Source organism: Varroa destructor, unplaced genomic scaffold (assembly GCF_002443255.2).
Source record: "Varroa destructor unplaced genomic scaffold, Vdes_3.0 BEIS01000005.1, whole genome shotgun sequence".
Lineage (NCBI taxonomy): Eukaryota > Metazoa > Arthropoda > Arachnida > Mesostigmata > Varroidae > Varroa > Varroa destructor.
Genome location: NW_019211458.1, coordinates 41,503,338 through 41,527,084, shown reverse-complemented (window position 1 = coordinate 41,527,084; position 23,747 = coordinate 41,503,338). Strand labels below are relative to the sequence as shown.

The following is a 23,747-nucleotide window of genomic DNA, read 5'->3' as shown; positions in this document are numbered from 1 at the left end:
TATAAGGCTGAGGCTTGGTTATAGCTATTGAAGACTATTTTTTTTTGGATTGTATTCGATAATTGTTTGTATCTCTACTTTTTAGCTGAAAGGTTGAATGCAATAAGAAAACAAGCCAGTTCACTATTAGACTCCTATATCTTTTAAGATTGCTAACTGGTATCCAAATTGACACATAAAGTTATGTAATAAATCATTTTACGGCTATGGTTTCATCCGTCAACTTTCATGTATCCATTATTTCTTTATGCCTTATTTGCATTTCTCAAACGTACTGTCAAATCAAACCTTAAGAACTAGACATTTTCAATACTAATATCGCTACATTTACTATAAAAGACGTCAGCCGTACGAAATGAAAACGCAGTGCTTCCATTGAGCGAGCCTTATTATAGGCTCAGGTAAGCATAATTGTATCGACACATTTACAAGCAAAGCATGAATTTTTCGCGATTTACTTAGTAAACACTATAATAAAATTTCTCAAGTATTTCTAGAAATCTACTTATAGGTTTACATTTTCATTCATGACGTGGGTCTAGCGCAGCTATCAGATAAATGTATTATGAAAACTAAATCCTACTGCCATTATTTCGAGGTCCTACTAATTATACGGATATTATAATAATAGTGCAATGGAGTTCCACCTTAAAATAAACTACTTATTCTAGTTTAACGTATCCATCTATAAGTAAAGGTCATCAATCACTTAGGCGGCCATTCTACACAACAAAATTTCAGCTCTAATTACAGCAACAACTAGGCTTTAGAACTTACCTTCTTTTCACAAAAATTGTGTCGAAAGCTAAATTAGCGGTCAATTTTGATGTAGATAAGTCCGTCAATGCTAACATTTTTCGGCCTGTCTATATGTGTGAAAAAAACAATGGATGATTTTCATTGAAGACGTATCTTCTTACAACGAGTAAGCCTTAAGGGTGTCTTAAGGGGTACCGATAATATACATGTGTATATTGTAGCAGTTCAGCTAGATCGCTTTCCAAAAAACGGCCAATACTTCGACTGCAAAAGAAATCCGACGCGGCCAGCTAGTTTAAAAGTTCTGCTCGTACTTAACGAGCAGAATCGAGGCATATATCTTATTTGAGCATTATATATCGAATCTACGTTTACGCAGTAGCACAAAACAGTTGTTAGTACACGAACGTTCCTTCTCGCCGAGCGCCAAGTAGGTAATTTTGTGTATTAAGCCTGGTAAAAAAAAAATTAATGTTATTTTTGTAGAAATTCTAGAGAAGACAAGGCTTTTTTGTTGCTAATACAACAGGTTTGATTTTTTTTTTTATAAAAGTATCAAAAAGAAAGATTGACTCATTTTGGTAAGACAATGCGTTTAATTTTCATAACTAATGTCCATTTGTTATGCTGTAAGACACCACAAAATATCGTTTTTAGCTTAACATGGTTCCATCGCTTTGAATGTCTGTATCGAAAATAGTAGAATTTGACAAATATATAGCATTTACAATTTTGATAAATTGATTGATCCATCTAGTGTGTCCTGACTGTTTGATAATGAAACTAAAAAACTGTTTTCCTCTGATGGAGTTACTGAGCGCAGCTTCCATTATCAGTAAGTGGAGAAGCTTTACTCCAAAAAAATCAAGAACGATACGCGGTAAATCTGATTGTAAATCTCTAATAAATAATGAGACCTGTCTTTTTTGATTTCATAAAGACTGAGAGGCACTAACAGTTTTGCGTGATCATGTATCACATAAAATTGCACATAAAAAATCAATAAAACACATATATATTAGAAGCTAAATACTGAGGCTGTCAGATTGGTATTCTTTATGTACTGTAATATAAACCATGAATATGAGTTTGAAACTACAATCCGTGTAGTATTATAAACTCATCAGATAAACTTAATTGTTGTATAAAGCAATTGTCGTAAAGTATAGCTAGCAACTGCTGATTTCCTCTTTATCGTTCGGTTTCGGATCGAGATTTTCGCTCGGAGATCGATGAAACTGCTTATTTTTCATGCAGTTTTCTCTACTGTATCTAGGTATCGTTAAGTAAGCGTATTACAAATAATATTAGTCGAGATAAAAAAAAGTTTAAACTATTGACGATAATTTTAATTCAATATTAAATTAGAGATTAAAATAAAAACTATTTCGACCGTTCGATAGTCGTAAGCTGGTTAATAAGATATTTATTTAAATGTAATAATAAGCGACTAAGCATGTGCAATCTATGAGAGAAATTAGTTGACTGTTTAATTTTTTGTTTTATGCTGTATAAAACTAGGTTTGTAGCATCAGGTTAGGTGAAAGTAACGTATTCAATTAGGAAAGAGCGGGTATTGTACTTCCTTTAGGCTGAACTAAAGGTTGCTTCATCGTAAACGTCTGCATGTATACTGACCCGAGATATGTTTTCCCTATCTGTAATTCTAGTTGTCTCTTTGACTATCGACCTTCATCCATTCCCCTCAAGCCAGCTTTTTTCTGTAGCGAGATCAGCAAAAACCTACAAGCGCAGAGAATTCGTTCGTAGAAGCTCGACAAAAATGTTTCATATATCATTTTTTTCATATTTCATATTTTGCCGCCGCATAGTAACCAATTATAAAGTACCCTATCTAGTGCCTAAACAGTCGATCTTATAGGAATCTGAGAATGACTATACGATCTGATGAGGGTATATCTTACAATTCCGGAACTTCATAAGTATTTATTCGGCAAGATGAATGTCCTAAGTACTTACGAGCAGTTGCTATCTAACGCAGGAGTTGACAATATCCAATTCGTACTTTTTAAATCAACGATGTACTGCTCCTCCCTTTAGTTCGAAGTAGTGGCTTATAGGACAGTTCCCCTGGGAATTATGTGACCTGCGTAAATACAATAGACTATAATCGATGTCCCGAATTAGCATGATATACTCTATCACTGCAAAAACAAACACCTATTTTAAATAAACTGTTCGCTAGAAATGTACACCACTGATGGCAGTCTATTACGATACCATGAAAGATAGCCCTGCAGGGGAAAAATGAACAGGTACAATAAGCCTATGCAAAAGTAACTGCTGCCAAGTGATATTTGGCCATTGTGAAGGCCGATGCTGCACTCTGAATGATTAACGAGTGTTACTACTAATGGCATCCCAGGCAACACTTTCAGCTTGAGACTAGTACACGGTGGTGGCTGCCTTTACTATTTTGTCGTGCTTAATTTTGGATTAATAGTAACGATAACGACCACTGCGTGACACTGTAAACTGGTTTTAGTGAGTTAGTTGGCTGGAAAGCAGTTTAATGCGAGTTGAAACAGAGCAAACGAAATAGATTAGAGAAAAATTTGAAACGAGGATATTTTATGGACCATGAAGGTCTTGCTACAGCGTCTATCGCTAAGCCATAGACTTCTACAAAATGTTGTAAAAAATTGCTTAATAATGAAAAAATTTACGACCCATTCAATTTTCCTGAGGGCTGCCAATCTATTCTCTTCTAATCGCTCGCCTCTTTTGCCCTCATTTATCTTGAATCTGTACCATTAGAAGTTGCGCCTTTTAAATGAAGTTGTTATATAGTGCTGTAGCATAGCATAACATAATCGCACACGTTTTGTTTCGAGCTGGGAAGTACCAGTCGTCTGAAGAAATGCTTCACCATTGTGAAAAAGTTAAATCGCTTATTAACATAGGCATGTCCAATACAAGAAATTCAAAAAAAAAAAAAAAGAAAATGATATCCAACTTTTTACCCCACTCAAGTAACTGTGGATTATGAACGTGGATGCATTTATAATAGGCACTAGTTAAAAATGGTCCCCAAACTGTCTTGCTTGTTACCTTTATCCTGGAGTATTGTTTTTGTCCTTGGAGACTATCTACTCGATGTTACACTCATCGAATTAGCTGAACTGAGATACTCCGTCAAATTTTTATAGTTAATAAAATTTACTATGCTATTTAAATGTCAGGCGTAGTCGAGACGTGAACCGTCGTTACATGATAAAGTGATTTGGTCATTTTTGATGCCTATCTATTACAGTCTACGTAAACGACTTGAAACTTTTTGTCTCAGAAGTTCATAATAGTATGGATAGAATGTAACTAGAGACCCTTAGATCCAATTAGGGTAATTGGAAAGAGATCATTGAAGTGTGGGTGCTATAGAGTAGTATAAAACATTAGCACGTCCTTTTAACAAAGAAGAAAATGGTTCTACTGAAATTACTTAATTTTTTACGTCTAATAATGTCAAGAACGATGAAGCTTAATATCACGCCAAAAGAACGAAATTTCTCTAAAAGCCTTATAGGTAGCACCAGGCAGTAACACAGTGTAAAATTCCGTTACCGTCTTGTGCAAACCTTAATTACAATCCTTAATTTTAAAGCGTCCTTTTCTATTCAAAAGTACTCAACATTAAGGTAGGACCGACTCAAGTACTTATGGGCGTTATTTTTTACAAATATGCTAATATTCTTAAATGAAGAATAGCTTTCACTGTGCACGTTCATTGTTTTATTATAATTATACTTACACGCTGATATCAGCTCGTTACATTTTTATTTGAAAATAATTGCTTTCGTTTGCTTTACTATCTCTTGTAGGTTGACGTTTTCCACATGGCGAGTTCAAAGAAGCGGGCTAAATATAGGACCCATGGTCAAATAGACACCTGTGATGAAACAGCTTTTTAGACACGCCTCCTATGTACCCCATGGAGCTATTAAAGCCACAGTTAACATTGTATATAATTATGGGTATATTTACGTTTACTAGGGTAATGGTTAGTTTATAGAAGGGCATATCGTATCTATTCTCCTAATCATTATGCTTCATGAAAACACTGTCTATCCACCGAGAAATTATGCTTACTTAATATAGATGTCTTTGTTGTGTACTTTAGTACGTCCTTATATAATATATGAGTGCGGCGAGAAACAGTCTATTCAAATGCTGGACAGTTGGTAGTTCCTTTACAAGTATTTTTTACTAAAATGCGCCACCATACAGGCCCTACTCATTTACTTCAGCCCTAATCAAGATACGTAAAAACAATGTTTTGAAAAATTTAAGAGGAAAAGGAATCGAGTTGAGAATATTTTTTTGCCGGGACGCGCTTTTGTGCCACGCGATCGTAGGCAATGACATAGTTGTTAAGATTGTGGGTTCGATTTTAAAATATTTTTATCTGTATTTGAAAACAATGTTTTTACAAGTGACGCTTATATTACTGTGTTATTAAAGAAATGATGGCACTTTTGTTTATTGCTTGCTTTTTCCGTCTTTTGCTAATGGTCAAGTGTTGGGTACTATGGGTGAGCTCGCAGTTATTGTCATAAATTGGTTTTAATGACAAAGTATATCTTTGAATCCAGACCGCAAAGATAGATGGAAGGACGTGGACTTACGAAACCGACCTACTGTTGACGGCTAGACAACATAAGCGCCACCTACGGAATTTGTTCTGCATATTGTAGGGAATCTGTTGGTAAGAGATATAAGTTCATCTATCAGTTATTCTACTTCACAAACTTTCAAGGTAACCCCCCTGTCAAGAAGACGGGTGGAATGCGCGCGTTCCTTAGGTCGAAAGCGCCGTTTTTAAATGTAGCAAGTTACTATTCAAAAATTGTATTTCTGAAGACAAGAAGAAGCGTACTTTTGGGTAGTACTCTACGCCGACAAAAATTTCCGTGATACACGCTAGATTTATCGCAGGTTTTTTGAACAATTTTTAAACCTCAATAAGAGGAGGATAGAAAATGTAAAAAATCTTGTTTTGTGATCCATGGCATATCCGTCTTTGAAATCTGAACTTAGTCTAGAATCTTGTAATCCAAAAAAAATTTCTAGCGCAACGAAGATCGACAAAAAACATTGTAAAAGCACTAAACAAAATCAGCCACTACTTTTCCGCCAGTCCAATGTTGTCAGTACCTCACGGTATGCGCATCTGAAGAGGTCAGCGTCTCTATCCTTAGCTTCTCTAGAAGACTCAGCGGTCATAAAAGGATGGTAACTAATTTGAATTAAAGACAAAGCAATTATATTTACTGTGGTAAACCTTATTGGAAACGGATCATCATGGAGTTTACTGTCAGGAACTCAAGCACTTTAGACGCCTTACTTTACCTCGTGTATACATGCCAACTATTATGAACTGCAGCAGAAGATAATAGAAGTACAGATCTGTTATTGATGGGTAAAAAAGTATATCGCACAAGCTGATAACTTCAGCGTTCAGGCGAGTATTACAAACGTGCCAAAAAGAATGCGCTGGTAGCTCGTATAATATAATAATAAGGGTGCGCTGGTTATAGGTAACTGAATTCCCTAAATATGGGCCAAGGTAGATTTCAAATTCGATCTTTTTGCGTCGTCACGGTAAATACTGTAGGTTAAGACAAATAATAAAAAAAATACATACAAGTCAACATTAGTCCAGTTAATTATACCGAGCAAATTTCGTAGTAAATACAGCTACAAATAAAAATATCTTACATACAAATAACACTGAAAAACAGTGTTTGAACAAAAAAAAAAACCTAATGACGTAGTTTTTGATAGTTTCAACCCTGCAACAAAATCGTTTTCGCTTTTGCCGAGGGCTTTTGGATATCGAATTAGGTCAGAAATCGTTTTATGCCCACGCGTATATTCGTAATGTAAAAAGACTACGATTGACTAATAGCTTCCTTTTATAAAGTGAGGAAATTATACTGCTAAACTACGTAAAACATAAAAACACCCTGCAACAACAACAAAATAGTGGAGCCGCAGTGGTTTCGTTAGTTTCATGCGTCGTTTCTTTTCTCTTTTTCTCGGCCCCAGTGCTTAACACTTCAACTATGGTATACAAAAGGCTAATTGCTCAGGGGCAGCTGGCAGTATTCCCAGATGACTTTCGTTGCCTCGCGTACCATATCGACGTCGTGATGTGTACCGACATTTGTCGTGATGAACTTTTCCCTTCATTCGCATACCTGCCTCTCTTTCACCAATAACAACCAGCATTCGCAGGCGTGTAGTACCGAACAGAATGATAATGCAAAGTCAAAGCCATGTGATGGTCTTACCCTGACATCGACCGTTCTGTGTTGCCTCGAAAGCTTTTGCCCCGTCGCAAAAGTGCCTTTGTGCAGCTTGTACAACCTTAGCCGTCGAGTAACGACACGAAAATGAAAGCGACACGAATAGTTGTAACATGGGTGACCCAGGGCCCGAAATACAGCTTTCGGCTGGAATTTTATCTCGACCAGCGATGGTATATATAAGTGTTTCGCCCGATAATATGGTCGAAAGAGATACAAAATAACGCTCGTCAGGAAAATAACCATGTTGTACACTTCAGGCTTCACTGGTAAGATCTTCGATGTTGAACATTCTACTCGAGCTGGAAATGGGTGTTGTTGAAAGTGACCTCACTAACGAACAACGAACCAATAAGAACGCATCAACGATCTAAGACGTCGGTTACGTGAGGTCTCAGACTTAACTTTTCTGAACGAATCTTTTCAGCCCGCCAATCGATCGACGTATCTAAGATCATTGTTACAAATGTTGCATTCCGTCTTTGCTCCACAAGGCAACTGACCGTTACGTTGCCATAACTATAGCCGTTGCGAGAAGATTAAAGGGCAAGGCCTTAGACGCAATGAGCGCTGCCGAAATCTGTGTTCCGATCACCTGTGTCAATGGCAAACGATCGCAGTAGACAAATCAAATACGAAAACGTATACTGTATATTTTAATAAATATTCTTTGTTTCATGGCTAACTTTTCTCCTGAACGTGTCCAAAGCGTTTTCGGCAAACTTCCAATTTTCCCCAAACTATTGTGTATTTATAATGTACTTGAATTGAAGGTACTTTTTAGCTTTTTGCCTTCCACCAATACATCCTCCGCTTTAATAGAAATCTGTGTTTTAGCTTATTGTTGCATCCATCGGACCTCCTCCCCCCCCCCCCATTCATCAACCCTTACTGTCTTTCTTTGAACAGCGCTCACTCCTTTCGCCCATGATTTCCAGTACAGATCGCTGCGTAAAGAGCCCAAATTGCTAGCTTCCCTGGTTTCTATCCTATTTCAAACTATTTCCCTGGTTCCGTCAAAGAGGTCTCATCATCTCACTTATTATCTGCGTGAGAAAACCTCTATGGCAAACATCCCCTCCCTTCTTTTTGTTATATAAACGCTTATTTAATTTAAATAACGTAATTGGATAAACTGCCTTACATTTTATTTCTTTATTCATTTGGCCTTTTTTCTTGCCAGGTCTCCCTTCTGTCATTAGCTATCGCATGTTGGGTATTTTTTACATCGGAATGCTGGGTGTTTTAGGTACGAATGCAACCGCTTTCCGAAGTTGCTGCAGTAGCTTCAGTTAATAAAGTGGTTTTTTAAATTGAATAAAAAAGTTCACTTGGCAGACGAATACAAACCACAAACGAAAATCGAACCGGTGACTATTCATGGTCATCACAATTATTTTTAAAATTAATCAACATTAATTATACTAGTATATGTATAGAACGTTGTACATGTGGGACCGATCAATATTTTTACTGCAGCTGACGTATGTGACTATAGCGATGTCTGCCGCCCGCAAGCTTATCGTATCGTTTCAAGCATGATGACTCTACTAATAAGTGTTTACAGCTACGACGCTTGCCGTTCGTTGTAGTGACGTCTTTGACAATTTATTTTACTTTGTTTCGGCGAGGCTCAGCTGTATTATCTCGTCGTTGTCCCTGTTAATACGCTTCGGGTGGATTCCCTATATCAGCTAGCCAAGTGACCGATAGCCAGGCGAACGACGATAAACAGATGACCGCTGCGTCACGCACACCGCATGAGGGTCGTCGGATCGAAGGCTTTTCGAGAAAAACAAGCGTCAAGTCGCGACTGGATTAGGTCAGTCAATTGTTGGCTGCGGTGGCCATCAGCGACCGTAGTCGCCATCGACATGGCCACAAATAACGCCAAATGGATCAAAATTCGCTGTCCACAATTTATAACTACGTTATGAAGAACTAGACCAAATCTGATGCCGCCGTTGTATAGCCATCGAGAAAAAATTATGACTTTGTTTTTATTTATTTTTACTGACCGGATCGACTATATTTTCTCTCTCTCTCTTTATATAAAAAAAAATATATATATATATATAGTTCTGAAAAGTTATTTACAGTATGTTTAGAGCTCGAGCATCAGATAACTGCCATTATACTCTACAATACGTTGTTACTTGTATGTTCCGGCTATAAAACTATCGGCTCTTCAAGTCAGCTTAATTAGGCAGAAACTTCCTTAACCTCCAAGAGTCAACCAAATAGGGCATCAACCTATACAGGTGATAATCTAGAGAAAAAAACGTACGGTAAATACGACTCATAAAGGATACTTTTTAACCCAACTGGGAGAGTGCTCTTCGCACCTTCAACGTTGTATGAGAAAGTGTGTCATCATCAAAAAAAGTCCTCATGATTCATATACGATATCTTTTCTTCTATTAATCTAGTAAACTTTAGTTTGCATTGTTGGATGACAATCTCTTCGCAACAATTTAAAACCTCATTATCGTCCACTATATGATGTAGGATTCTCTTTCCTATAAATATCCTGTTTGCCTGAGGTACACCTATAACAGCTTGCTCTTCAAGGTGGTAGTTCCATGTCTCCCAGAGCCTAGAATAATGGCACAGTAAGAACCTCTCTCGAAAAGTGAGTACTGAAATAGACAAATTTTAGGCTGGGAGCTAATTTGTATTCTCTGATATTTGGGAGGTAAGGGAACAGGGTATGGTCGTGCTTAATTTGAAATGTTTGTACATAAAAGGAATTCAGAAAATACTACCTCTGTTATAGCATCGAAATTTGTGAGGAAAGGGAAAACTATTTTCTGAGGATCGCATCACGGTTATTTATCACCCGTTAATTCTGGAAATTAAGGTTTTACAGTTTGCAGCAGTGATGTGTTCGATCTGGTCAGAAGAAGTTATCACGCAATATATATACAGAATAAAACAGGTGAAATAAGATAAAATGGTTACGTCAAAAAAGTTGATATTTTGACCGGCACCATGGGTTCAGATAATTTGAATGGTTCGAAAAATTATCTAGAATAAATCAAGATTGACCACGAACCCAAGTCGTACTTCTCGAACTGCCACATATGTATCTTTTCTTTGTACTTTTTTTTGCAAATCAATATCACTTTACAGTCATCACTAGTCACAATTGCTACTTTTATGGTAGTCACAATTACTATGACTTTGATATTTCATCACGAGTCGGAGCCGGGTAGTACGACGCATGGGAACAAGCCACAATGGGAACTCTAAAACTAACTCAATTCCTGCAACGGAGCGTCTGTTCGAAACGTCGATGAATTTAGTCCGGTAAAACTAACCTGAAATCTAATTGTTAAGGTTTTTTGATCCTAGTATCTTTAAATAGTAATTATAAGCAAGAGGGCCTGCGACGGCGCTACACAAGTTGGTAAGTGACAACTCAGAGTCATTCACTATTTACTCTTGCACTAGGCATCGTTTTCCGCCAATTCAACGAGATCTGCTTCGTAGCAACGTGTAGAGCAGTACGTATTATATTCAATAATGATGATTTGAGTCGAACACCTGTTAAATATATCAGATAATATATAGAACGGAGAGACTATGCTATCCATATATTGGGTTATTTTTAGATTTTTCGAACGTCTTTTGGTTTCATATATGAAACTTTATCTTTGTTTATACTGACGGTTTATTAAGTAACCGTTACCTGCCTTTTTGCACTAATCGAACATTGGTCTCTTTTGAGTTTCCTTGGGCTCAGTGCAATAGTCTGTTTAACTTTAGAAAAAAGGTTGCCACAGTTTAAAACAGTGATGGGATTTGCCGGGACATCACGCAGAACCTGTTTCTGACTTTGGATTTCCAGATTATGCTATTACTTTTCACTGGATATTTTTTTTAGATTGCACGCTTTCCGGCTACCTCTTCGACGTTTCCGGATTTGTTTCCAGGGGTAGTCGTGTTGGATCTCAATTGACACATACGCAAGTTTTCTAACAGACCTATGAAACGGCGTAGCAAACCTATAAGGAACAATTAAATCAATTGTTGTTTTCCAAATCATACGGTTATTGGAAGAGCGTCGAGAGGCGGCAAAATTCAAAAATGAAAACAAATAACCGAAACCCCTTCATAAAATACGGGCATGCGCCCAATGACCGCAGGGTAACAAACCTGATACTATGTTCGGCCTAAGGTAGCATAAAGGTCTCAAGCATTTGGACGAAGCTAATTTAATTTTAGTAGAATCTATTTGAACGAGATGTACAACGCATTTACGATGATTTACAGAGTAAAATAAAAACGGAATAGCACGCGTAATGAATAGAAGAACGAATTTTGGTCTTCACGTCAGATTACTAGCTCACCGTCGATTTGGCCGATTGGCAAAGTCTTTGGCAAAAATATTATGTTACGGTTCACTAAATGTTAAAGCCTTATTGTGCGATAGTAGCTATGCGTGAGTAGCATTGTTCTAGATTTAAAACAGTAGTCATTTGTCAGAATTAAGCATTTCTACAGAGCTCCGCCTGATAAAGGTGAAATACCAGCGAGATTGTATCTCATAGGATTAAATCGCGCACGTCTCGCTGCTTAACCCAAGTTTGTCCTTTCTTATATTGTTTTATATAGCAAATAGCTTTCGTAAGCCTCTCATGTTATATAGTTCTTCGGTAACAATGTTTCTACATTACATACAAAGGAGTCCCGATATTCGCTTGCTAGGTTGACTTCTATCCCACTCGGCAATAACAAAAATGCTTGACGATTCAAAAATGACCGGTTTCTTGAATCTTAGAAGCGTATCTTAAATCAAGCGAATCGGCAGAGTGCGAGAAAAAGCACCTGACTGTATATATAGCTGTATTTGTGTTTCGATTTAACAGACTTTCTAGTGATATCTGGAACCTATTGATTTAACTGTAACATTGTCTGAACCATAGTGCTTCAATAACAGCACAGGTCTAGTCTTCATTTTTGAACTGAGGTATTCGCCGTGCTCCACTTCAGGCTGAACAGTGTCAACCAAATCTCAGTTATTCCGCTGTTTTACTTCACACATTTTCTTCACACAGAAAAAGTGGCAATATTTCATTAATCGTGTCGGCTTATCAAAAGCTTGAATGTATCCTGTGTAAAGATAAAATTTTGATAATAAACCGTCTTTATCAGCTTGCCTTTTTTGTTCTGAAGTCAGCCTATTAATCAAGCTGGAACCGCATACGACTGGCACAAATTATTATGGAATTTCAATGCTTCACAAATAATGAAGCGATATTGCCATAACTCAAGTGAGAGGCAAAGTCCGTCATCGAAAAGTCATTGAAGGATGTGCCTTCTCGCCGTCATCGAAGTGGCTGTCGAAGGTCAACGATTCAATGTCCTGCTTGAAGCTGTACCAGAATAAGTGGTTCTAGCAGCTAGAATCAGTGCGTTTAAACTCAATGAGGATTCGAAATTAATCCGAAAAGAAAAAACTCAGTCTAAAACCTAAAAAATCAGTCAAGCGAACGTGATATCGAACCAGCTCGAAAAGCAAGATACATATGAAAGTGACTGGCTGCAATAAAAAGAATTTAAATTTCCCGTACATGTATCATACGCAGGCACTTTTTTTCGTGCTATGCACAAGCAATTAGCCGACGAAAATACCTTGCCTAGGTTAAAGCATCAAATGATTATGGTCTGGAATGCTGGAAGTGCTACGTAGAATATTCGAGGTACAGAAATTGACGTGGACGCAGAGAGCCGTCCACCTTTTCCACATATGTTTTGTTTCGTATAAACTGCACGTAACGTATACGGGGAGATAGCAGGTGTCTTCTCGTTCTATGTTGCGTAGGGGGCCATAGGGTTGCCGCGCTATTGGGCTTGCCGTTTAGAAAAAGATGTTCCCTTTTCCCATTTTAGTATTGGCTATATTTTAACTATGTAACTTGACTAACGTTGGATCAATCGACTTTCAGAATTCTAGGCTTTGGCGTCAACTGTATAGTCTGTAATGGCTCCTGTGCGGAGCTTACTCTCGCAGAGGTCAGGTCATAACAGGCAACGGTGCATGAAGAACGAATGTACAAAAAGGCTAAGTCTACAGTTTGATCTTAATTGAACCTGCTGTACATTCGTTGCTTTATACAGAGTAATGATTTAGCTCTAGAGACCAGAAAAGAACTAAAACTCTAGGGTACGGAACGATACTGCTGAGCTATATTTCTGGCCAGTCCTATGGATTTACTTAAGAAGAAAGCATTTTCTTAAGTAAAGTAAATCGATATGTTATTGTCTGAGGCTAACACGCCTGGAGCCACTGATCTAAGCGGAAAATCGGCTGAAAGTCTCTAGTTAAGCGCACGGTAATGGGAATCAATATGGGAACTTTTTTAAGCCTGCAAAAAAATTTCATACATTCTTTTTCCGAATGGGACGAAACCTATTAGTACAAGTAATTCGAAATGGACAATATTATTCTCATGAATTTAGTGGCGTGTGGGTAAAAAGAAGTGATACTTATCCTTGTTGCATATCGTGTAGCATAGAGACCATTAATAGACCATAAACAACAGCGATAGGAACGTTTCATAAAAATAAGACGAGCTCCAAATAGTGTTTCACACAGGGCCACTAGAACCCAGAGGCTACATCCAGATCGTCCTATGGACTTTCTATTGAGAATATAATGGAATATCTATAAGATCTAATGCGTTCATTTTTGGTTTTCGCTCAAAGGTTTTTTTCTGGTTACTGACTATGCAAGAGAGAAACAAGCCTTTGCGATTTAATTCTTTAATAAGTCGTTTACGTGCTGTTTGCCTCTCTTCACAGAAGCAAAGGGCTATTATAAATATACGAATGAATTTCGAACAAAAATACTGTAGTCGGCTTCCTGAGACATGTCGGCTGAGACCAATATGAGGCAAACTTTGCCCTCTAAAACAGGACCGTCGTTAATGCGTGAAACTTACAATGTCTGCACATAATAGAGAGATTTAGATAAAATAACCCTCTTATTACTAGAGTTATGATTATTTTCATCCTTTCCCAAAATGTGTCCTAAGGGTAAAAAAGGTGCTGCAAGGAAATTGATGCTTAGTTCTAATTTTTTAGGGGTAAGTAATTCAGTAAGTGACGATAACCAGTTGGCGGCTAAACTTCAACATTGACTATAACACTACTCGGCCTTATCGGGTCCTACCACTAAGTAATGGATCTTAAGTAGCTTCAAAATCGATGAACTGGGTTACAGCTGTCCCGGTACCTCAAAGAAGTTACGCCAACGAAAAGATACAATCGTTGTTCGATCATCGGTTATTTTTTCTGCTCTATAATAATATAAGTCCTTATGCAACAATCATTTGTTCCTGCATGTCATCATCAGAGTCTACCTAGAGAGGATCTCAGATCTCATGTTGAGTTTTATTCAAATGACTATCAACTGCGCCTTAGGCGTGATTGTCGTAAATGCATAAAAATTACTGAGCGGGTTGGGACCTAGAGGGTAGTTAGCTCGGCACTTACAAGGCTGCAGATTGAATGCAGAGGACGTAATCTCTCTTGAATTACTATCCATGATTTGTAACTCTATTCACTCAATCATTGGACGCTTCGGAGATGCTAAACAATTCGACAGTGGCACAGATATTCTAAGAGAGGGAATGATTTAAATTCGAATGCGAAAGTTAGAATGGGGTGAGAAAATAACGTTTCGCAAGCATTGACTCTTTACTAGAGAAGAGCTGTCAGCAAAGAGGCGACAACAGGTTAGTGCTAACTGCTGCAAACGATTTTCCTGTTTCAACAGTTTTGCAAAGGACCAAATAACTGGGACTCTTTTATCTAGTACACGCACAACGAATCTGCAATGAGTTTTAAAGGACAAGGGAAAGAAAAGCTATGCTTTTACGATATGCTGTTGCGGAATAGTCATTGTCACTTGCATAATGAATTTCTCTAAGCTGAAAATTTTTAGAACAGCGATTAGGTGAAATTAGGTAACGACATTTTGTGAGCGACACCCCATGCACCGGTAGCTAAATGATAACCGACGGAAGTGGGCGCAGAGGTAAAAGCTGAAGTATATACAGATTTATATGTTTGGCCAATTTATCCACTGTACTTTAAACCTAAGCTATGTACTTCAACAGAAGTCATCCACTTGACGAAATATCAGGTGTGTGATGGAAATCGTACCGTTCTGTTCATCGATACAAACATATCTACAAATATCATACTGTGTTAATGATGGACCGGAAGAGTTACTAGACTGCCACAAATCCTGTCTAGTTTTATATATGACGAGATATAGCTATATACAGTAAGTTTACGTGCTAGCTTAGTGGTTACCCTGTTTGCCTGCTAATCTTAGCAGCACACGTTATGATCTAGTACCACCTTTACTCATAACAGTCTGCGAAGGGATTATTCCCCATATTGGACTTCAACGAAAGTGGAAGGCTACTAACTACATGTCATCACAATGAGCTGCGTCGCAGTTAGCGATTGGGAACTATCTAAATGAGCTTTGCATTAGCGATATACGCTCGTATTAGTAATGTAGTTAGGAAGAACGCTGACAGTAAAAAACGATACCAATATAGGAAAACAACAAGGATTCAAGAGAAATTATTTTCATGTCCGCACAAAATCAAACAAATAGTACGATCGACGGGAAAACCTCGAGGAGATAAAATCGAGTTTATAAAATGAAGAAAGTGTACCATGTAGCTGCATAATTCGAAAGGTCACTGCAGTTTAGTGAGAGAGGTGATGCAGCAACAGAAGATCTTCAGAAGATAGTCGACGTTTTTCATCAAAATTACGAAAACGTAACGGCTGATAGGTTGTCGATAACCAAAATAAGTAGTAGCTGCATGGCGGCAATTTACAGTTTATATCAATTAGAGTCATACCGCAGTAACGATTCATCCTCCAAAATTAATGTGGCTGTCATTCAACATATACCATGCATAAATACATGGTGATCAATAACGGCAGGTAGCCATGAAACGCAGTGTCGGTCTTCCATGATGGCGTAATGGTAACGCGTTTGCTTACTACTAGCCTTAGGGCTGGGTGATAATCTAGCATGAAAAACGACGTAAACATGGCTTCTTTCGTGCTGATAAAAACTGTTTCGCGTATTTTGCGTCCGGTACTTAAACCATAAAATGACTTTCCTTCAGCAGTATGGCTGCCAATACAGAACGAAGTGGTCGACGCCCAGACTTGAACCTAAGCCCACTTGTTTTTAAACTTTGCAAGGACACACGGGTTTTATGGTGATAGTCCCTAGCTGAATGAACAACGTGCAATAGCAGTATCGGACGTAAAAACCCAAACATTTATTTAATGAACGAATGAAAAGTTAATATTATTATCTAAAGAATTATTAGTAGAACGCTAAGGAGAACAGGCGTCAACACAAGCACATACAGTTTAAAAACGGACGCTTTCCAAATAAACACGAATATCTACAGAGAGTTTTATAACTACGATTCGTATGAATTACGTCGACGTTCAACTTATATTGGCGTCTAGTATCTATTCCTTTTTCGTGTTTGGGCCCAAACTGTGTCGCATCATATCGTCAAACTTACAATAATTGCGATACGTGAACATGAACGTGCAGGCGGACTACCGACGAAAGTTCACCTTGTACCATGTGAGTTTTGCTTATTTTTTTAGGCAAAATTTCGTGTTGTGTAGTAGGCCAGGAGATGAAATATGCGTATTTTGCAAATGGCTTAAATTTCTACCTAATGATGCGTAGACTTTTTTTTAGGTAACGCTAAAGGAAAATTTCCGTTCAGAGATAGACGCTTACGAAAAAGTGACGTTGGTTGTACGATGGCTGAAATCAATGAGAGCATATTGCAAATCTGCCGAATATCTTTCTAAGTGGCGGTATTGAAGTTTAACGGATCAATTAGCTGGCGTAACGGATTTCTAAAGTGAGCATTTACCATTTTTTCGGAGCCTTTGGTAGAGGATTTACGTTTTATGTCATCACAGACCTTTCTCGGAAACGAAGATGTCTTCTGTCCGGCTGTTTCCGCAAAAAATATTACTCCCAATACGATTAATGTCATATAGCATGACAAATGTAGAGGGATTATGATGCTAGCAACGCACTTACGTACGATCGTGAATTAAGAAAAATCATGCTTTAGACATCTGTACTTCCTCAGGGCCCTCTCGGCTCATTCAGTGAGTTAATACGAGTTATCTATATAAGAGTATAACGTAGTATTTATGTATTGTTAAACGTCTGCATGGCGATTTTACGTTGCACACGATTAATTGTTTTCACCTTGATTAACGCAGAGAATACCTGACAGTATCAATGTGTTCCTGTCTGCTTTATGGAGACTTGACTGCATCTGTATTGTAATGATAACTTTTGTTGTCTGAACGTACTGTCTTTGCCGTATGTCGTAGTCCGCACGCCTGCCCTTAACCTTAGCACACGAAACAGAAGGTTGGCCGCAGCACAAACAGATGCTAATCCCGTCCAAATATCGATATCTCCAACTACCGCGCAGCGTTTGGTAAGTGTTCAATAACTATGGGGTACTGTGTTCATCTTCTTACCTTTTGTCATGGACAGGTCTAATATTGTCCTATTTAACATTATTGTATGTGTTCGAAAAACTGGTTGGGAGTTACATACATTGCCTGTAATATTTATCTGTTTTGTTCAGATTGCTTTTGCAATCCGCGTCGTCCACACCGATTCTTCCGCGGGTCTTTCGAGTTGGCAGCAGCAGCAGCAGCAGCAGCTTGTGGCAAGCGGGTAGAAGTAAACTTTTTCACGCTGGCAAAGGTAGCAAAGTGTTCCACGTCAACAGAAGCAGAAGATCGTCATTATTAAGCGGCGAGTTGGACATTTCGGAAGCACCGGTGGCTCACTGACCATCGCCGGAACCACCATCGATCAGGGAGGTAAGATCCTCTTAAAAAGAGGTGGCTCCTCTGGTCAACAACCTAAGGTTTTCGTGGTCGAGAAAACTAAGACTGCCTATGTGCAGAGCAATGGCTCGGCGCAGCGACAGACGGTCATTGTCGTGTTCAGGAAACGATGCATGAATTCTCAGTATCGAATTATGTACACAGTCGATATACATAAATACGCTGCAAAGGAATTCTCTTGATAGGTCTTCTTTTTCGTGTGCGTAAAACGAATGAGGGAATTTTTGTGTACGTTTGCATAATTATTCGAATCCGTGTAAGGCCTTGTTACTAGAATCTGATAGGACTTGGATATAAGTATCTTCATTTGCTTCCAGGTGTCTGAAAGTACAGTATTAGAATAGGATTTCAGTTTTAATGTCTTAAGCTTATACATTTGTATACGATTAAGTGTAAAAAAAACTTAAATTTAGTTATCAAATAGTTTTCATTTCATATTTAATCTTGTGGCTATGCAAAGTAATTCATTAAATCTGTGCTTAAATAAGAATTCGACAAGTAAAATTTTTACGAGGTTTTTCCTATTGTCAATATTGTTATTTTTGCGTTTTCCATCTGCATGTCCAAACCAAATATTTCTGAAGCATCCAGGCTTCTCCCAGTTATCAGCGCTTTGTCCTCATCATAGGGCTTTATAGCTTAGAAAAGCGGTGGGACTACCGTCATACATATTTGCACAATGTATACGTGTTTTTGACCATGTTCAATATATAGCCTTAGAAGGAAAAATCGCATTGCGATGCCACTTGAACAACGACAACACGCGAAACGTCTCAGAATTTCCTCGAATTTATTCCCTTAAACGTACCCAATTTCTTTCGGGTGGTCGGACATTATGATAAAAATAGAGGCGATTTAAACGGACAAAATGTAGCCTTTTATAATCTCAAGGAAATAGCTTATATCGAATCCAACCTCAGCCTTGTCGCAGAACAATGGTTTGTCCAAACAAATTTTCCTATAAGTCGGAAATTTCCATCAATAACACTAATTTTTTATATTTATAAGTAGCAATAACTTTCACTATAATAGCTACTTTTTAATTATCGACTGGGCGAATATTTTCTGAAGCAGGATATTAGCTTAACGTGCACCATTGTCTATAACGATATGCAAATAGATCTACGACCAACGCCTTTTGATTTTACGCTTGATTGCGCGAATTGTGCAGTCTGGGTAGATTGGTGAACATGTTGATTTTCAGGTCTATTTTCAGGTTTATGAGCTGAGACACTCGTATCGTGAACTTTTAATTTATACCCATTATAAATGAATTTTTTTTACATCTGCACGCTACGCCCTTCCGGTTTCTAGGAATTTCTTGTTAAATTACACATATACATATAATCTTTATGTGATGGAACTACCCTATGGTATATCGACGTTTGTCACGCTTCTATAGTCGTAATACTTTTTACTAGACGATTATTTACCAACATCGAAAAGAAAGAAAAGAGAACTTTCATTGAAGGCGGCTAGTCAGCACCGATATTTTTGAAAGCGTGAACATATATTGAATATATAAAGGATATAATAAATTTGTAACTCTACTATATTTATCGGTACATTCAGTAATACGAGCTAGTGGCTTAGCTATTGACAGCTGAGGTAAGTTGCTTCAAAATCATAGAAGACCATTCAAACCCATACACTGGCGATCATTTAAAGTAAAATGTTTTATATAGTACGGCAATATCAATCTCAGATCGCACCTTTCTAAAGACATATTTATAGCGCCTCGTGTCCCCTAACCCGTTCATCCCTTTACTTGCTTTCAATACTTTTTATAGTAATGCATGTTTCAGCTATAGGCAAGATAATTTGCCTTATTACAGTGATAAAGCAACACATCTAAAGCCCAAGTATATGGTCTTGTGAGATTAGATAAACGAACATGTTATGGCATCTGCTAGGTTTATAGACATATCGACATGGAGAGCCGTTAGCAACAATTTCCACTGAACGATGAAGGCACTCTGAAGCCTGAATTATCTAAGAAACATGAACGGCCTTAAAGCAGAAGATGTATAATACCCGTGTACGTACCATATAAATCATTGTGACAAGTAACAACGGATTATCACGTTGATATTGCATAAGATGACAGGTAATAAATAATTATTCCAACAAGTGCTTACCAGACTGCCCCATTTCACTTATGACTATTCATCGCATCAGGTGCCTGTTAGCGTCCATCTATTTACAATTATATTACAGCAGGTTGTGTGAAACGCAGGAGCTTTGAGCCTCGTCTTCAGTTGGAAATACCTTCAGTTGGAGAACGGAGCCGCTTACTGATGTAATAAAGTGGGGGGAGCGACTTTTTTCCACTTGTAAATATAGTAGTATACGAGATAACTTTCGCTTTTCGATCAATTCGAAGACACGTTGACAATGATAGCAGCAGATTTCACCGACCTCACGCTTACGCCCAGCGTAATTAAGTACTTGTTGAGGTAACTACTATTATTGCTATTGAATGGCAAAACGCCGCTGGCGTTGGAGATGAATTATGAATCACGCTCGGGCAACATCCTCAGCCGACAGGGCATTAGTTATTCCTTCTATATGCAACTAAGCTACGATCACAGTCAACGAGACGGGTCGTCGACGCCGCACTTTCTGTGGTTATTATTTTGATGGCAGTATGGTACACGGTTCGTTCAGCGGCGCGAAATGAAGTCGTAGGGTAAGCTGTATCTGTTAATATCAGCGATTTTTTTTCGTTCCATCTGCGTATGTACATTGCCAAAGCTGAACACAACAAAAGTATTGCAACATACACAGACTGTGGAACGCGAGCATGTAAATCGCAGTAATGTTTTTATCTATTTTATCGGCATCGTGTATTTGAAACTGGAACAAACTTGGTGCTTTTTAGCGGGCACGACGCATTGCGTATGGTAGGGCAAAATATATTTTGCGTTGTCAAACATGGTGGTCGTGATTCAGGCAACGTAAACGATCTGAGTACTATTCAATGTCTATTTTTGTTGCCTGCGTTGTACACATGCGTGTTGACAAAGCATTGGCCTATTAACTGAGTTTTTACAAGAAGAATACGTCAGATTTTTGAATCCGAAGAATTGTCATATAAGCATACCGAAAATAGTATTTGAAGTTAATTCGATTCTGAACATACAACTCTAACTGAGTAATGTTGGAAACTTTTCCATTTATATCCTTGTGTCCATTATTAATATATGTATGTTAACTGCTTCTCATCATAGCTAGTTTATGTTAGGTTAGGCATGGCATGGCATGTTTCAATATTCCATGCCGTGAGTTTATGTCAACAAACTACGTTTCCTTAAATCAGGGTTAGTTACTAAGGTGTTAAGCGTTCCAAAGGGATGCACTCCTTCTAAGGAAAAAAAGGTAGATCTGGTTGTCTTATGTAAGGCTATGATCGTGAACACGAAATGCGACCTTTGCACAAGCGTTATTTAAGGCCGTGTGTTAAGCAATGGTGCTTTTCTATAGATTTCCAACAAAGTGTTAAACACTCCTCAAAAAAATTCATGAACCTCAGCCTCATTTTTCGCCCCCCAAAAATTAACCCCGGCCTTAGTCTGCTTGAGCGTGATCTTTTCCAGTCCCTGCTAAACGTCTTCACTAAATATTGTACTATTTAAGTAGCATAGTAATACGTATGTATACGTTAATTTGTTGAGACCACTGAAAGTATAACATAACGAACTTTAAAAAAGGAACCCGGGAAAAATAAATAACGCATTAAGTGTTGCGCTTAGAAACATTTTGTTTCGTATTTGGGGCCAGTCACCTAAAGCCATGCGTGCGAAATATGTATTTATTCGAATGAATTGGAGCTTCCAAGGCAAAAAGGCAAAACTAATCCTGCCAGGAAATTTGCTGAATAACTATTATTCAGTTAATATTTTATTTAGATATTTAAAACCAAATAGTTAGAAAGTTTGCCAGGGCATTCTACTACATCGGTTGATATTTAAATATATATATATATATATATATATATATATATATATATATATATATTAAAAAGTAACTTTTTATAGTATTGAAGACAACCGTGTTACATGGGTACCGTTTGACCGACATCTTACATTGTGACAGATAAGAAAATGAGTAATCTGTGTTAACAGTATACGATAATTCAGTTCACTGCTTCTGATCATGATGAAGTTTATCCAAATCGTGGCCTGCACGACGCTTATTTAGCCTAGGGGGCAAGATAAAACTGCCATTACAGTTAGTTAATGTCATTTAAAAATATCATACAATACGACGTTTAAACGCATTTCACATCATTTTCTAAGATGTAAAGCATCTGACCTGTTCGAGAGAAACAGATCGACGGCATTGTAGTGAAACCTGCATTTCCATTGTTACCATACAAAAAGCCAATATAAGTAGTAGTAAAAGGAAAACATTTTTATTTTTCTAACTGTAGCTTATTTCTCCATGTCTCATATTGTACTAAATTATGTGTACGGTTTCGGCAGAAGGTAACGGGTTTCCTCTTGAAAAAATCATCTAATTACACTTTGTTGTGTTATGTTCAAGTTAAACAAACGAGAAAAGAAATAGAAATTTGTCAGCGCAACGTCCAAAGTAGGGTACAACAAACTCTCTCATATAAAGTTGAAAAGGATGGCTTCGACTATGTTTCCGCATGCGGTTTTGCGTTACCATAAAGCATGTCTCTACCGGCTCTTTTCTGTTGTATAGATTCGCTGACTTCATGCAACCGGTCTAGTCCGTAGCGAATAAGGTCCTAAGAGTTTCATCAAATGTAAATCATGACCTTTTTTGGATGATTTTCTAACTAGATCCTGGACTTTGAATGTTCTCGTAGTTGGTGGATCCTCTGAGAAGTCTTAGTTGAGTACGCAGATTTTTGATTTGAGAAAAGCACAATTTTATAAAGATTGATTCATTCCTATATTGGTATCGTCGTCTGCAGGTTGAAGCTGGCACCACAGGCACCCTTAGGAAAGCTCCTCTAATCACTGCAGACGACGCTTTTTTAACCTTTAGAGACAGATTTGTGTGTGGACGTTGGGCTTGCGAAACTTTTAGTTGGTAATTAAATACATTGTCCCATATTTTCGTCAACATTCACTTTTATCTACGACGTCCAATAGCGAACTTTACAGTCTTACAGATTTCGCTGGAAAAAAAGGTAACGTATGTGTTAAATAGAATTTTAAAAATAAATTGAATGCAAGTGATTAAATTTCTTTTGTTTCTTGTAGCTTACCCTTATATAGAAGACCCTGAACAGTTGGTTTCTATCGTGTTGCATTCGCTCCAAAGGATAGACGCATGACGCTGTTCTTAAATACATAAACACTTGTGTAGAATTTTTATTAGATACTGGCAGATTGTTAGTGAGCTATTTTGATATCCCAGAACTGAATCGGATAAAAAACCGGCATTCATGATCTTTATATTCAGCATGCGCTATCACTCCGCAAGGTGGTCTGTGCAAACAAGAAGAACAGTATGAAAAATAGAATAAGACTTGAAAGGATTCATGAACAGGGTGTTTGAAAAAGCTAAACGATTGACGAGGATGATGGTACGGAAATAGCCCTTTGTACCTTCGATCTGAGGCATTCCTCGATATGGGGCAGCGAGCTAACTGAGGTACTCTGCGAGACGTGATAGTGAAATGGATCGTCTTCGAAGCGCGCTGATTAAGCCCTGCTACAGTAACGACGTCGATAC

General features: G+C 37.9%; 3 long non-coding RNA genes across 4 annotated transcripts; 2 read left to right on the top strand and 1 right to left on the bottom strand.

Annotated features, from left to right (window-relative positions):
* The first annotated feature begins 6,902 nt into the window (after nt 1-6,902).
* LOC147755707 (uncharacterized) lies at nt 6,903-7,770 on the top strand. Its single transcript, XR_015328889.1, has 2 exons — nt 6,903-7,354; nt 7,513-7,770. It is a non-coding gene; the product is annotated as an uncharacterized LOC147755707 (long non-coding RNA).
* Nucleotides 7,771-8,216: 446 nt separating this feature from the next.
* On the bottom strand, nt 8,217-11,111 carry LOC147755706 (uncharacterized). Its single transcript, XR_015328892.1, has 2 exons — nt 10,406-11,111; nt 8,217-9,724 (listed from the first exon to the last, which is right to left on the bottom strand). It is a non-coding gene; the product is annotated as an uncharacterized LOC147755706 (long non-coding RNA).
* Nucleotides 11,112-16,017: 4,906 nt separating this feature from the next.
* LOC147755705 (uncharacterized) lies at nt 16,018-19,777 on the top strand. Of its 2 annotated transcripts, none has more exons than XR_015328891.1 (3): nt 16,018-16,728; nt 17,505-17,614; nt 17,768-19,777. It is a non-coding gene; the product is annotated as an uncharacterized LOC147755705 (long non-coding RNA). The 2 variants fall into 2 exon arrangements; XR_015328890.1 differs by lacking the exon at nt 16,018-16,728 and adding an exon at nt 16,742-17,017.
* Nucleotides 19,778-23,747: the final 3,970 nt, after the last annotated feature.